Source organism: Dromiciops gliroides, chromosome 3 (genome assembly GCF_019393635.1).
Source record: "Dromiciops gliroides isolate mDroGli1 chromosome 3, mDroGli1.pri, whole genome shotgun sequence".
Classification (NCBI taxonomy): domain Eukaryota; kingdom Metazoa; phylum Chordata; class Mammalia; order Microbiotheria; family Microbiotheriidae; genus Dromiciops; species Dromiciops gliroides.
Window position 1 is genome coordinate 358373478 of NC_057863.1, and position 15838 is coordinate 358389315.

At 51.8% G+C, this 15838-nt stretch overlaps 1 protein-coding gene across 3 annotated transcripts in view; it reads left to right on the top strand.

Annotated features, from left to right (window-relative positions):
• BCL9L (BCL9 like) overlaps positions 1 to 15838 on the top strand; it is a 36883-nt gene that overhangs the window by 6405 nt on the left and 14640 nt on the right. The window lies entirely within an intron of this gene.

Here is a 15838-nt window from a genome sequence, read left to right on the forward strand (position 1 = left end):
TGTCTTTCAGCCCCGAGGAGGGGGAAGTCCTTCAAGTTTAATCTCATTCCCTCTTGTTACAGTTAGAAAGTAAGGCTGGAGTGTGCTGAGAAACTTGGGAGGATTCTGGGTGGGTGGGAGCTTCTCTGTAAGGACAAAATGATGATGACTGAGGTGGGGGGTGGGGAAGAGGATGGGGCTTAGATGCTAGAATTCTTGTTCCTTTCAGTAGTTCACTCCCCCCTCTGATCTCTGGGCAAATCTTGTGGTCTCATTCATCCTGAAAGCAGGGATGGGAGGCCAGTTGGGAGGGAAAGGCAGCACTAAAGATGTTTTAGAGTTGAGGGGAAACTGTCCTCACCACTCCTGAGTTCAGATCTTTCCATCTCCTGTGACTTAGGATAATGGGTTAGGAAGGGTGAAACAGGGAAACCTCAAAGGAGGGTCTCTTTTTCAGTCTCCAATTCTGAGACACTCTTACGTATCACTCTCATAAACCTTCAGGAGCTGATCCCAAAAAAGTCACCATAGTGGTATTGGTGTTGGCATTCTGACAAGTGGTGCCAACTTAAGATAGAATCCCTTCTTGCCAAGCCTTCTGTCCCTTGTCTTCCTACCTGGCATGGACAAATAGGCCTGCCAAGGGTCCTCATCTCTACTCCTTTTTCCTGTCCCCATCCCCTCCTCCTTTCTAGTGTCCACAGGGAACAGTGTGTCCTTGAAAGGGTTAAGTCTGGTTGGCTGGGACCCCGGTTCTCTTCCCACCCCCCCAACCCCCCACCACCAGGATTGGTGCCGGGAGGGGTGGTTAGCAGCTTGCTCTAGTTGGCGTCTCTCCCAGAATGCTTCGGAAAAGAACTCCCCTTTGACCCCCAGTACAAACTGAGCCCAGCCACCAGAGGGGAGGAGGGAAGACTGCCTGCCCAGCCGCCTGCTCTGGGCTTCACCCAGCTCCCTCCCATCTCGATCCTGATCCTACACCATGTTTTCCCTCCCCATGGCCACTGAAACCCTGTTAGGGCAACATTCCATCCCTGTCAGTGTCCCTCCCAGGGGGCTTTGAGGAGCATCTCTCTGGTTAGGCATTTGCCCATTCTCTGCCTGAGATCCTTAAAGGAAACTCTTGGGACCTGAGATCCCTGGGTCCCTTTCTGACCCTTCTCCAAGGGTCCATCCCCATCCCCTCTGTTTTCTCTCCTTGGGCAGGCCGTGTGATAGCCTCCCCTGGAGGATCCTCTGACAGGGGAAGAATTCCTGGTTCTCAGTGTTTGGGCCTTCTCCTCCCCCACCCCTAACCAGATCTTCTTGGATTGGGTCAGACCATAAGAAGCCTCTCCCAGCTCAGTCTCTCTCAGTCGAGAACGCCACTAAGGCTTATTTTCATTGCCTCCTTCCCTGCTTCCAGGATGGGGGTGGGGGGAGCAGGGAGAAGAGTAGTGTGTCGGGGAGGCCGACTCAAGCCTGGCCCCCAGCCAATCCACAGAGGCCCTGGGGGGGGGGGAGGGAAGGGGGTTCTGTTCAGCTCAGAGACTTCCTGGAGCTGTAGGGTGTGTGGGGGTGGGGTGGGGAAGTTGGGGGGGGGGAGGAATGCAGAAGGGGAGAGCAGGATGAGAACGGAGTGTTTAGAGGAGAGCAGGGAACCCAGGAGTTTTCCAGGGGCTGGAATTGGGGGCTGGAAGGGGGAAAGGGAGGAAGAAATCCCAGACCCAAGGAAAGTGTTTAGGTTTCCCTTCTCTGGAGGGGGAGACCACAGGGGGCACGTCAGGGCGTGGCTGGGTGCTCTGCTCCGCCCCACAGTCCCCACCCTTTAGCCCCAACCCCTGACATAGATTCCAGAGTTGGAGAGTCTGTGTAAATGGGTCTCTGTCTTTTGAGTCTCTGTGGTGGCTTGTGTCTGTCTTTCCCTTTCTCCGAGAGTCTGCTCTCCCTGGGTGTCCCGAGCTCTGCCTCCTTTCCTCACTTTCTCTAGGCTTCAGGGCAGCCGCTGGAGGAACCTGGCTTTGACTCTGAGCAGCTCAGATTGAGGTCCAGGAGACAGCTGGAAAGGGGTCACGGAGGGAAGAGCGGGCAGGGTTAAAGAAGTATACATACGCTACTCCCCTCCTAGCTCTCTGCCCATGCCTGTTCTTTTTTCTACACCCAAGCTGGAGACTGGGGGAGAGCTACAGTCCCATCTCATGTGGGGGCAAAGGTGTCACTCCCTGGTTACCCCAATCCCTACCCGAGCCTTTCTCCACCCCTCATTCTCCTGGCCCCAGCCCAAGCTGGCTGAATCAAAGCCTGGATGGCAACCGGCCATGATAACGTGGTTTCTGCCCCTGCCCCCGCCCCGCCCCCTCTTTACTTTCCCTCTCCCTCCCTCTCCCCTTCTTCCTTACTTAGCAACTGCTCCCTGAATTCACAACAAACACTCTTGTGGGCTCCTGGTCTGACTAGGAAAAGCTGGAGGGAGCCAGGGAGTGGGGAGGAGCAGGAAGGGAAATGCCTCCCCCAAGCTGTCCCCAAGAGCGAGGTGCTGACTCCCCTCTCCCCGACTATCTGGAAGAGAGGGGGCAGCAGGCTGAGGAGCAAGAACCTGGGCTGAGTGAGAGCCCAGCTTAGCGAGGTGTGCGTTGGGACAGGTGGGCTGGAAGGATGGACGAACCGTTGGTATTGGGCAATTGAGAGGGCAAGCAGCCTGACAAGGGGCAGAACAGGGCTGGCATACCTCTCTTGGCCAGCCCTAGCCTGACCCTTGACCCACCCCCACCCCCAGTGGGCGGGGAAGGAGGAGGGGGGGTGGAACACCTTGCTCCTCCCTCACCCCGTTGGTCTCCTTCCCTAGTGAAAGCCTGTCTGGCGTTGCCTGAGTAACCTCTTTGCTCCTTCCTCCCTGCTCTCCCCCCACACCTGAGGCTGAGGTGGAGGTTAAGTGAGTAGGTATAAGGGGTTGGGGGGGGGTGGTGGTGGGGCAGAGCTGGAGGAGAAGAGGCGGAGGGAGACTTTGCGCTCCGAGCACTGTCCTTCCGGGCCCCTATGTTGGGGGCAGGGAGGGGAATGAAGGAAGGAATGGGGACAGCCTGGCTGGCTTCCATTTCTTTCCTGATCTCATTGGCTCCAATGGTACCGACCCATCGCTTTACCTTGCTTCTCTCCTACCCCATTATTATGACTGCCGGACATTTATGTTGATTTGATATGCTGGATCCTCGTGCCTCCCAGTCACCCCAGCAGGGAAAGAGTTATTAGGTGGGTGAGTGTGGGGGAAGGGAAAACATGTATGTAGATTTCTAGGAAACTCAATTTCTGGATGCTTATACCATCCACTCCCACGCTAGCACGAGAGTGCGAGCGCGCGCGCGCGCGCGCGCACACACACACACACACACACACACACACACACACACACACACACATACACACGGTCCTTCCTACCTCAGTTTTCCCATCACTGGTTGGTGACATCTTTATTGTCAAGCCCTGGGAGTGGCCCAAATCCCAAAAGGTCTGAACTCTTGTGCCATAACTTCCCTTCCTTCTCTATTGTAGCACGCTTCAGAATGACTTTAGATAGATAATGTTTCTGAAATACTTTTCTGAAGTTCCTGGTTCCTCACAGGAGCAGATATCAGAGCCAGAAAGGGACCTCAAAAGCCACGTGGTTCAACCCCCAACCCCGACTCTTGATTGGTTCAAGGAAACTGAATTGTAGTGAGGTTGAGTTGACTAAAGTCAGAGCTGGGATTTGAACTCGGGTCCTGCTTCTTGAGTTAGTACTCCCTCTGTTCTGTTCTGCTGTACTCTTCTGTATTGGCTTTCCTTAGGCTTGTAAAAATGTGGATGTGAGGTTTGACAAAAGACATGCTTTTTGCAAAGATTCCTTAAAAGATCCCTTTCCATTCCTCAGATTCAGGACTGTCCCAGAAAATCTGGAGTACATGGTCCCCCTTTTCCCACCTGTTGATAGAGCCTGTCCTTCTACCTTCTCCACCTCCCACAAGAATATCCTGGGAGCATGGTCTGTATAGTTATACATGGCCTTAAACCTGAAACAGGCAACCTTGGGAAGTGCAAAGAGTGATGGGCTTGAAATTAGGAAGTCTCAGGTCAAATACTAGCAATGGTATGTAATAGTTGTTTGACCATAGATAAGTCATCTTACCGATCTAACCCTCAGTTTCTTCATTTATAAAATGGATTTTACTTTTGAGGGTTGTTTTGGGGAAAAGTGCTTTGTAAAATCTTAAAGAAAAGAAAAACATCTTAAAGAACTATAGAAATGGGAGTTATTATTACATCTGCCACCAACCAGCTGTGTGACCTTGGGCAAGTCAACTCATTTTTCTGAGTGAAGGTTTGTCATTTCTAAAGTGAGTAGGTTGGACAGATGATCAGTAAAGTCCCTTCTAGCCCAGTGATTCTGTGTTACTGGAAGGGTGGGGGAAGGAGAGGGTAGATCGAGATGGTACCAGTGAGGGACTGTCAGGGCACTGTCCCTTTCCAGGAACAGGATGGCTCACACCCTAGGAGATCGATTCACAACTTCTCCAGCCTATCTATATAAAATATCCTGGGGACTGTTCTGTAGCAGCTCTGAGTAAGGGATTTGGGGCCACCTCCCAGTTCTCCTAATTTCCTTGGGGAGGCCCAAGATGATTATGACTGGGTGCTAGCCATTGGCAGGGGAATTCTGGAGGATGTCCACAGTCAACCACTTCATGCCCACGGGTGGAACTTAGGGCAGTGGGGGAAAGCATGTGCTCAATTGAGTGAATTAAAGTTGGGACTCTGGGGTGGGAAGAAAACTGACTGAGCCCAGGTAGGTGTAGCTCCCAGAATTCCAAATGTTTTTGGACAAGGGGCCCCTGGCAATGACTGGATAGGGTTGAGGCTTCCTGTGAAGTTTACAAAGTAGGCTGTAGTGAAAAGAGCACTGAAATTTGTGTGCCCAAACCTCAGTTCAGATCCCCGGCCCGATACTCACTAGCTGTGTGGCCTTGAGCATGTTGCTTAATCTTTAATCCCAGTGTTTAACACAGTGCCTGACACATAGTAGGTGCTTAATAAATGTAATCTCCGAGTCTATTTTATATTCTGTAAAATGGGAATAAGTATGATAATACTTGCACTAACAACCTTGGTAAGGATATTGTAAGGGTCAAATAAAATAATGCTCCCTCAGTTAAATGTGAAGTGTTTTTTAAATTGTAAAGTATGTGGACAGAGCCTGATTTGGAGTCAAAAGACTTAGGTTCAAGACCTGCTGTTTACCTCTTACAAAGCCTTGGGCAAATCATTCTTCCAACTTTCTGGGATTCAGTTTCTTGATCCATAAAATGAGTGTGGAACTAACTAGCTGTGTGACCCTGGGCAAGTCACTTAACCTTCATTGCCCATCCCCTAAAAAACCCCCAAAACGAGTGTGGAACTATGTTGTGTCTATGGTCCCTTCCAGTTCTAAATCCTACTGCATTTCTAGATTCCTCTAGGGTTGTGCTCTTTGGGGCAAGGACCCTGGAGGGTGGGTCAATCAAGGTGAGGTGAACTGGGCTGAGACAGGTGGTCTGGCCTTGGAGTTCTGAGCCCCTCCCCCATCCCCAGGACTCCGTGTCCCTATTTCAGGATTAAGCTGATTAGGATGTGGCGGAAACGCCTGGGATGCCAGGACACCTGGGTCTGCTGTCCAAGACTAGGCCCTGCCCTTCCCCTCTCTGGCCAGATGTCATAAGAGTAGCATAGAGACCTCTGACTCCACCAGCTAGCCTTGGAGGCAGAGAGGGCAAGCTATTTACCTCATCACTTGCCTCCCCTAACCCTAAGGCACTATAGAGTGAGTGGACACGGAGATCTGACTTGGTGCCGGGACTTGGCTTGCCTCCTACCGACCACTGCGCCCTGCTGGGCTGGTCATGCCCATCTGTGCCTGTCTCCCAAGGCTCTCTCACCGGGCAGGCGAGGGCTATTTTTGGGAGCTGGCTGGGGCACTGGGGCTGGTTTCAGATGTTCCAATGTTAGCGGGAGAAAACGGGAACAGATGGCTAGAGGGTTCATATCATCATCAACCCTGGAGCAGTTTATTTATAGGACCTCATTAACCCTTGGGGGGCTGGCTGGAGCCACCCTGAGACATAGAGGGTTCCCTGATTAGGGGAGGCCAGATCTTTCCCCCTAGATGCCCGGTCCCAGCTCTCTCCTTCGGCCACCTTTCCCACCAAACCTTCCTCAGACCACATCCCAAGACTGAGTGAGACCTGAGAAAGGTAGAGGGATGAAGCCCCCTCACCCACCCAGGCACTTCTGTCCTCTGAATGGCTGCTTTAATCAGAGGGGCAGAGGGAACAGAAGAGCTGCAAAGAACAATTTCTTGCCACCCAGAACTTTGAAAAGCAGTACTGAAGATGATGATATTAATAAGAGTCACCCGAGTGGCAACCAGTGGCTTGGAGGCTGGCTAGTAGTAATTGGCCATGATAATAGACAAAGAAGTATAGGCAGCCATAATACATGATGAAGGGCATGAACCTTTGAGAAAGGATGCATTGGACCTCCCCTTTGCCCTCTGGAACCAATAGAAATTCAATGGAATCAGTAGACTGTTTCTGGAGACAGGAGATCTGAGTTCCAATTCTGCAGGTGGTTGTGTGACCCTGGCAAATCTCCAAATCTTTCAGTGTCTAGTTTCTCCATTGTGAGGTAGAAATTGTATCTGTGATATCTCACAGGGTTGTTGGGAGGCAGTGATTTACTTTAAACTTAAAATGCAACATGGCTGGGGGGGGGGGACAGGTAGGTGGTGCAGTGGATAAAGCACCAGCCCTGGATTCAGGAGAACCTGAGTTCAAATTTGGCCTCAGACACTTGACACTTACTAGCTGTGTGACCCTGGGCAAGTCACTTAACCCTCATTGCCCCATAAAAACAAAAACAACAAAATGCAACATGAATGTGAGTGGCTGTTATAAAAGACTGTGTGTCAGTGTGTGTGTGTGTGTGTGTGTGTGTATGTATATGTATGTATGTATTTATCTGTCCCAATCCTCATTTATTTATAGGTAGCTGGGTGGCACGATTGATAGAGTGCTGAGCCTAGAATCAGGAAGACCTGAGTTCAAATCCAGCCTCAGACACTTACTAGCTGAGTGACCCTTGGCCAAGTCACTTAACCTCTACTTGCCTCAGATTCCTCTTCTCTAAAATGGGAATAATACCCTCCTATTTCCCAGACTCACATAAGATAATTGTAAAGTGCTTAGCACAGTGCCTGGTACATAGTAAATGCTAAATAAATATTAGCTCTTCTCATCATCCTCATCCTCATCTTTATATAAGCCATGCCTTTACCTACATTTCACAGGTACCTCATTACTGCCTGGGTAGTAGGACTTAGGTAGGTTCCACACATTTTAGTACCTTGATGGGAGCCAAAGTATAATGTCAGGAAGTGTTTTAAACTCTACTCAGGGACTCCCTGCCAGTATGTCAGACCCTACAGGGTTTGAGCACCAGGCATCCTGAATCCTATCACTGGAAGTCAGCTGTGAAGAAACTGACTTTGAATGCTGCTGGCAGGGTCAGCCGGGAGAGGGGAGCTAGCCCAGAAAAGTACCTGTTACCAGTGACTGGGTTAAGGGTGTTGATCATAGCTCTAGAGCTGAAGAGACATTACTAGCTATCTAATCCAGACCCCACATTATTTACACGAGGAACCTTAAGCCCAGAAAATTGAAGTGATTTGTCCAAGGTTACACAGGTGGTAAGAGATAGGATGTGAAGTTAGGTTCTCTGACCCCAAATCCTTGCATTCGTGTCATGTCATGCCTCTATCATTATAGGATTCCCACATTCTAGAGCTTCACAATTTTGTGCTTTGTGAGTCTTTGATTTCTATTCTGGGACTAGTAAAATCTTTTTGGAAATCCCAACCTCTTTCTCAAGTGTACTAAGGGGAAAGAAAGAGGGATGTCAAGGGGCAGCTAGATGGAGCAGTAGATAGAGCACCGGCCCTGGAGTCAGGAGTACCTGAGTTCAAATCTAGCCTTAGACACTTAACACTTACTAGCTGTGTGACCCTGGGCAAGTCACTTAACCCCAATTGCCTCACTAAAAAAAAAAAAAAAGAGGGATGTCCATGATTAAGTCTGGGTAATATGGCAGAATCTTTGGAGGCCAAGCACCACTCATAGCATCAGTGTAGATATAGAAAAAGGAGAGTGAGAGAAGGGGTTAGGACTCAGTTTTGATGAGCTGGCTAGTAAAGATGGCATATGGGAGGAAAAAAGGAAGAAAACCCTTATCAACTAAGCTAAGGTATGGCTGTGAGAGATGGTCTTCTGGCTCATGTTTCTTCATATGAGATGTTTCCCGTCTTGGGGATTAGGAAGGGCAGGAAATGTGAGGCTGCTGAAGTGGGCAGAGTTGGGGGAGAGATGGGCTTTAGGGTCAGTGGACCCTGATCTCTAACAGCTTCCCCTGACTCGAGTTTCCCAGGACGTGACATTGCTGGATTTTCTGTCCTCCTTATAGAAGAGACCCAGGTTTCCACCCTGCTCAGCTCTCCCTGTACTGGTCCATATGCCCCTAACCTTCTACAAGAGGTCATGGCAGACCGGATGCCAAAGTGTGTGAGGACTCTATGGGGCCCTATGGGAACCCTAGATGTCCTGGGTCTGGGATGCGGTAGGAGAGGTAGACCATTAGTGCTGGGGGGCTTGCCCATCCTGGGCACTACCTGGGGAAAGAGTGGGGTTTCTGGTGAGATTCCGGCCCATGGCGGGCAGCCCGTGCCAGCGGTCTACCCGAGCTCCTCTTCTCCCACAATAGCTCCATTGTTCCAAGCAGGCAAGCAGCTCGAAGGAGGCTCCTTGGCCATCCCCCCCATCCCAAAACCAGGGCAAGCTTAACCCTTTAGGGGCCAGGAACTGGGAAGGGGAGCCATGGGGAACTTCCACTCCTCTTCCCTCGACGGACTTTCCTAGGACTTTTCTAGCTGATGGTGCTACCTCTCCCGCCACCATCTCTGCCTTCACACCAGAGAGAGCTACTTGGCCTTCCTGGGCCGGGGTAGCCGGGTCATGCCTTCTTGCCTGTCCCTCCCCATTGCCCGGGACATTTCCTGCTGTGGAGTAAGCCGAAGTGGGGGCAGTTCTGGCCTCCCCACCCCACCACTATCTTGGCAAAGGTGCCAGGGGCAGGAAGTGCCAATGGGGCATTCGGGTGGGGGCCAGATATATTTGGGTGGTTGGGACATTCATTCCAGCTACCACTGCCTGTCCCACTGGGTCTTGAGCTCCCTTCCTTCCTGTGTAACCAGAGCTGGGCCGGGCCTAGCTCAGGATTTCGGTGGATTTAAAGGGACAGTGCCGCTTCTGCAAGCCCCTTTCCCCACTCCTAGGCTGGAGGAAGTCCTCCTCTCTCTTCTCCCCCCAAGTCTGCTCCCCGTCCCCCCCACCACTCACCCCAAGGTGGTGGGAAGGCCAGAGCCTAGGCACGCAGTCAACTTGATTCGACCTCATTGGGGAGGAAGAGGAAGGGGCTTCTGGGCTCCCACGGTCCCCCTTAGCCCGGCCAGCCCCTCCCCCCAAGCCTAGGCCCCCAGTCTCAGGTTGGGTTACCAGGCTCCTCCAGCTCCCTAGTCCCAGAGCCTTTGGGCGGGTGGGGTGGGCGGGGGTGGGCTGTGGTTTCCTGTGTTGGTTGTTTGTGCCTGGCCCCAAGTGCCCGCCGTACCCGGCTCCCCCTGGGTTTCCTGCCTTGTCTTGTTTCCTTGTCCCGTCCTGTCCCCCTCCCCACCCCCACCCTTTCCCTTGCCGAGCCCCGAGGAAGAGAGCTGGCAGGGATTTGGACTGCGGCTTTGGGGGGTCCTTGGGAAAGGAGGACGCTGTGGTCCTTGTTACGCTCTCTGGGGGAATCCCTGCGCCCCCCGAGGCCCCCGCCGTGCGCAGCGTGGCTGGAAGGCCCCGGGTCAGCCTGGGGGGCGGGGCGGGGACTTCGAGGCAATCCCAAGCCCACTCTGGGCTGCTGCGTGTCGGTATCTGGGGCAGCTGGAGAACTCCCCCGACCACCTCTTCCCCAGCCTCCTGGGCCGGGCAGGAATTTCCACGGGCCAGCTGGGACCCCCCCCCGCAGCAGCTTTACCCCTCACGGTCAAGACCGCCGGGTCTTCCCGTGGAAATGCTTCATTTGCATGGCTTTCTGGAGGTGTGAGAAGGGAGGGATGCCGAGAAGTGGGAGAAGGGGAAGGCCCCCACTGCCTGGAAGTCCCCAGGCGAAGGTTCCTGGGTCCCAGAACTGTAAGCCAGCCCCCCCCCCTCGGAGTTTCCTGCTGTGCCAATTGTCCTTTGACCTCCCCACCCCCTGTCTGAGTCATCACCTGCTCAGGAAGAGGAAGTGACCTCCGGGTTTGGGGCTTTCAGGGGCCTGTTCTTCGGCCCAAGGGACAGAACAGAGACCCGTTAGGCTTGGCCTTCTTGGGGGTCTGCAGTGCCCGGCAGCCGCTGCCAGGGCCTTTCTGCAGGCTGTGGCTGGTGGACGCCCCCCTCCCTATGGGGTGACCCGACCCCACTCCCACCAGTGGTCTGTCCCAGGGGACACTTGGGTTCTATGTCCTGGGACCCGACTTATTCCCTGAGGACCACAGACTTGATTTCAGGGGCTCTGTGAACTTGGAAAGAAGCCACATATAAATTTTCACTAACTTTTCTTTAGTTTGTTAGCCTATGTATATTCTGTTGTGAGTTTATAAAACGTTCTGAAAAGGGGTCTGTAGACTTCACCATACTACCAAAGGGCCTTTTCATGCCATAACCCAAAAAAGGTGAAACATTTCTTCTCCAATGTATTAGGTTCATTCTTGAATGAGGCCTGGGAAGGAGGCTGAATATACTACTACTACCACCACTAATAATAACAACAGCTATCGATTATATAGCACCTTAAATTTGGCAGATCACTTTACACCTCACAACCCTGTGAGAAAGGTGCTATCACCCTCATTTGACAGATGATGAAACTGAGGCAGAGGGGAATTAAGTGACTTGCCCAGGATCACACAATGAACACACAGTGTGGTGTTTATATTTAGTTCTACCTGACTTCACATCCAGCACTCTGTTCATTACATCAAGCTGCCTAGAACACATGGCTAGATCCCTGCAATGCATATCTGTCATTAGAAAAAAGTTGGCAAGTCGGTGAAGGATGGGGGAAGGGCACAGCATCTATATTCAGTGGTCATCCTGCCACCTAATAGAGCAAATGGGCAGGGTGATTTTCATGGGATCACAAAACCAGAGCTACAAGAGACTTTAGCCATTAATTCAATTCAATAAACATTTATTAAGTGCTTACCTTGTGCTCAGCACTGTGCTAAGTTCTGGGGATACAAAAAGGCAAAAGACAGTCCCCACCCTCAAGGGGAGACAACATGTAAATACACACGCACATATGAAGCAAGCTATAGAAAGGATAAATATAGAATCACCAACAGAGAGAGAAGGCACTAGAATTTTTTTTTTCAGGGCAATGAGGGTTAAGTGACTTGCCCAGGGTCACACAGCTAGTAAGTATCAAGTGTCTGAGGCCAGATTTGAACTCAGGTGCTTTATCCACTGCTCCACCTAGCTGCCCGAAGGCACTAGAATTAAGAAGGATTGGGGAAGGCTTCTTGTAGAAGTCGCAATTTTAGTTGGGCACCTAAAGTAAACCAAGGGAGGTGAGTGTTTGGAGTGGAAGAGGGAAGACATTCTGGGCATAAGGGACAGCCAGAGAGAATGCCTGGAGCTATTTATTATCTAATAACTAGATTCTTGGTTAACTTTACTTACCTTTTAAATGAGAAAGCTTTGGGCCAGAGAAAGAGAAGTTAGGTGACTTGGTCAAATTTTGAACTCAGGTCTTTGGACTTCAAATTCATTGATGTTTCCTTTGGCCAACAGGCTTCGATGAGGATCCAGAGCACATTGGAAGGAGGATCCAGAGCACATTGGAAGGAACCCCTCCCCCCCTTTTAATTCTCATGAGTTTAGGGAAAGTTAGATAACCTCACTTGGTGTTTCTTGTTGCCTTTCTCTCCACTCCTCTGCCTTGTTTCCCTAGTAGATGTGAGCCTTTTCCTCTGAGCACGTGACTCACACCTGCACCCAGTTTACGTACACATATGGGCTCCCTTCCCCCTTGCTGAGGCAAGGCTGCTCTTCCTAGGACATCTGATCCCTTCTCTTTTCCCCCCACCTACGAAAGAGGCTTCTGACCTCTTAGGCACTGGAGTTGACAAGTCTTCTCGGTTAGACAGCTGGGCTCAGAACTTGACTCCTGGTGGTTGGGGTAGGGTTCCTCATCACCTCACCTCATCACTCACCTTATGTGTTAGGTTGGGGTGGGTGGACCCTGGGAGCCAGAAAGGGAGGGGATGGTCTCCTGGAGGGGGCAAAGAAGGGAAGGGGAGAGGAGACAGAAAAGTTCTGACTCATCTGCTCTTGAATCAACTTGCCTGATGACCGGGCGGAGGTGAGGAGGAGGGTGGAGCTTGGGAAGGGGGCTGGGGCTACAACTTCGAGCTTTGTCTGGAAGAGGGCTTGGGAAGGGTTTGGGGATCACAGTTTCTCAGCTCCTCTGTGTATTTTTATTCTTATTTTAGTTGGCTGGGGGCAGGGTTAGGGGAACAATTTCCCATCATTTAGCCCCTTGGTTTAGTTTTCTCATCCATGGTCCTGGAGGTCCTAGTCACTGGGGCATTCTTCTGCTGAGGGTGTGGTGGTTAGCCAGGTACTAGGGTGGGGAAATGGATGTGCCCAATGCACATGGCACGAATTCCAGCTATTCATCTCATATCCTCTGAGCCCCCTTTCCCTGTGTTTGAGGCCTGAGGTGGGAGGGTGGTCTTTTATGACCCACTGCATAGGGGGAACAGAATGAAGTAGAGACGGGCTGCTTTTTCTTGAAGACAGCCTCCAGGAAGGCAGTGTGGTGCTGCTTTAGGAGTCCAGAGACCTGGCTTCCTGGGAAGGCTTTTGATCTAACTTGAGGTATGGTCGTAGCCAGTCAGTCTCCTAACCTGGGCTACAGTGTCCTCTTCTGTAAAATAAGAGCACTGGTGTTCTCTGAGGTTCTCATAGGATGTGAGAACTGGAAGCCATGCCATAGATTTCGTATCTGCAATTGGATGGACAGTTTCAAATGAACTTTGCAAAGGTCGAACCTTTGAAGCTAGCACAGTGCCTGGCACCTCGTAGCTACTTAATAAATAAATATTGTTTGATTGGGTTTTTTTTGAAGCTAGGGATCATCCCTTTGAACCTCAAGGTGCCTGATTCTGAATTCTGGGAAGAGACTCCCCTAGAAAGTAATTATTTTTTGGGGGGGCAATGGGGGTTAAGTGACTTGCCCAGGGTCACACAGCTAGTAAGTGTCAAGTGTCTGAGGCCAGATTTGAACTCAGGTCCTCCTGAATCCGGGGCTGATGCTTTATCCACTGTGCCATCTAGCTGCCCCCACCCCCAGAAAGCAATTGAGCATGTTTTGGTTGTGTCTGTTTGGGGGTTTGGGGGGGAGGCTACATTTTGTGGTGGCCTAGGGTTTGGACCCCACCTGTAGAGGGAAGGGAGGGTCTTCCTCTGTCACCTCCCACCAACCTGCTTGAAAACCATTGAGAGGTAGATGTTCAAGTGGTCTCCTTTTTCCTGGGGCCTCTAGGAGAGAGCCAGGGGCTGGAGAAGTGTAGGATGTTAGAGGAAGCATCTGAACTTGAACCTGGGTGTCTGTCTGTCCCCACGTCTTTGTGACTATGTGTGTCTTTATGTGCTTGGGTTGAAGTTCCCATCTGGCTCCCTCCCTATATTTCTTTATGGGGGTTCATGTAGCTGTGTGCCCATTCATAGGTACCCTTAAACCATTTACTCTTCTGTCGGTGGATTTATGTGCCCATAGATTAGTTTCCCTGGCCGTTTGTGTTGGTGGAGCTCTTGTCTGTCCCTGGGCTGGCTCTGTCTCTGTTCACATGTGTGCCTCCGTGTTTGTCTGGATCTGTTAGTCTCTTGATGCCAAGTGTGGGTCTGTCTCTGGAGTCTCTGTCTCTGTCTCTCTGAGCCAGTATGTGTCTCTGTGTCTGTGTGTGTATGCACACGTGCCTGAGGCCTGAGGAATTATACTGCAGTCATGTCAGTCTCCCTATACAGCAGTAGCTCAGCTCTTGGTTCTAGCTCGACTGGATGAGGGGGGGTTAAGGAGGCGGGGGGAGGGGAGGGGAGGCTCCTGCATTCTTGCGGTTGGGGAGGAATCTGAGCCAACATTACTGGTCTCCAGAGGAGCCCAGCTGCAGCCCCGGGGCCCCGCCAGGCCAAGACTCTCTCTGCCGGCACAGGCCTGCTGGGGATGGGCTAGGACTGGGACCAGGCCTTGGGCGTGGGGTGGGGTGGGATTATTTGCCCTCAGCCCCACCACTGAAGGGTACATAGCAGGCTTCAGGGGAGCAAGCTCTTGATAGCAGGAAATATGACGGCTCATTGGATCACAGATTTAGAGCTGAGAGTCCAACTTCCTTTTACAGACAGGAAACTGGCCTGAGGGGCCTAAGTCATTTATCTGAGGTCATACAGCAATATTCAAACTCAGGTCCACCGACTACAAACCTTGTGCTCCTCCTTCTTCCTTCAACCTGTTGCCTTTGCTGCCTCTAGTATTTCTTCTCAAGATAATTTTTTTTTTTTGAGACTATAAACTCCCTGAAGGCAGGGGCTTCCACGGGTTGGTGGGGTATGGCGGAAGCCGAGGGGCTGCTGAGGGCTTTTAGTTGTAAATGATGATGAATATGGCCCTAATTAAGACACCCCCCCCCCCAGCTTTCTAGCTTTTTGGTCCCTCTCCACCTAGTTCCTATAATCCTAGGGGCTTCTGGGTAGTTGGAGTCACCAGCCAGCCCCCTCTTACCTTGATAGGAGGTTTCCTTTTTGTTAGCTCCGTAGGTCACCAGGCTTCCTGGCCTCTGGGCATAGGGTACAGACATCCAAAACTCTACCAGGTTGTAGGTGCTAATAGGAGCCTGTGAAGGAGAACCTCAGCGAACAGGAATAAGATATTTGTGTGGGGACCTTAGAGCAGGACAGAGGCATGTCCCAGATTGGGGCAGGGGAAGAGAAAATAGCCTTGGATTACCAAAGGGTTGAGAAGTGTCAGCATCTTGGAGACTGAAGGACCCCTCTGTTACCTGAAGGAAATGTTGGGGGCGGGGAGACCTTAGAAAGAGGCAACCCCTTTTCTCACCAGTGGCTAGGTGCATTAACTCAAAGGACTCAGGGAAATAGGGGGTGATTCTGATCAGGTAGGGTCCATATCGTTTGGGCACTCGGTACTGGCTATCTCTAGGGGGCCCCCACCCTCCTACCTGACCCTCCTGCTTTGCCCTCTCCTGAAGACCTCCAGCTCAGTAGCATGGACTGAGAAAAGACGGCCCTTCCCCCCCCCCTCCCCCCCATGTGCCAGAGAGTGCTTGTGCGGTCTAGCTAAGGGGCATACTGCTAGCGGGTGGGCACCTGCCTCCTCCCCCTCCCCAGGAGAGGCAGGCAGACAGGGCCAGGCGGCGGCAGAAGCAGCGGCGGCTGTAGCCGCCAGCAGCAGCAGCAGCAGGACAGCAGAGCTGAAATAAATCTGAGCTGGTGTGGAATGAGGGGGGATAAATATCCTCTCCCCGTGATGTGATCTTTCCAGCGGCTATTAATAGGTCTCCGGGGAGAGGGATGGGGAGGGGGGGAGGCTGGTGGGGGAGTGGGGCTGGGGCTTAAAGGGCCCACAGCCCTGGCTGCAGGAATCCTTGGTTCCTGGCTCAGCTGCTCTTGCTTTGGGAAGCTTGCTGTCCATACCACCACTGCCCCTCCCCTGCCTTCTGATCGCC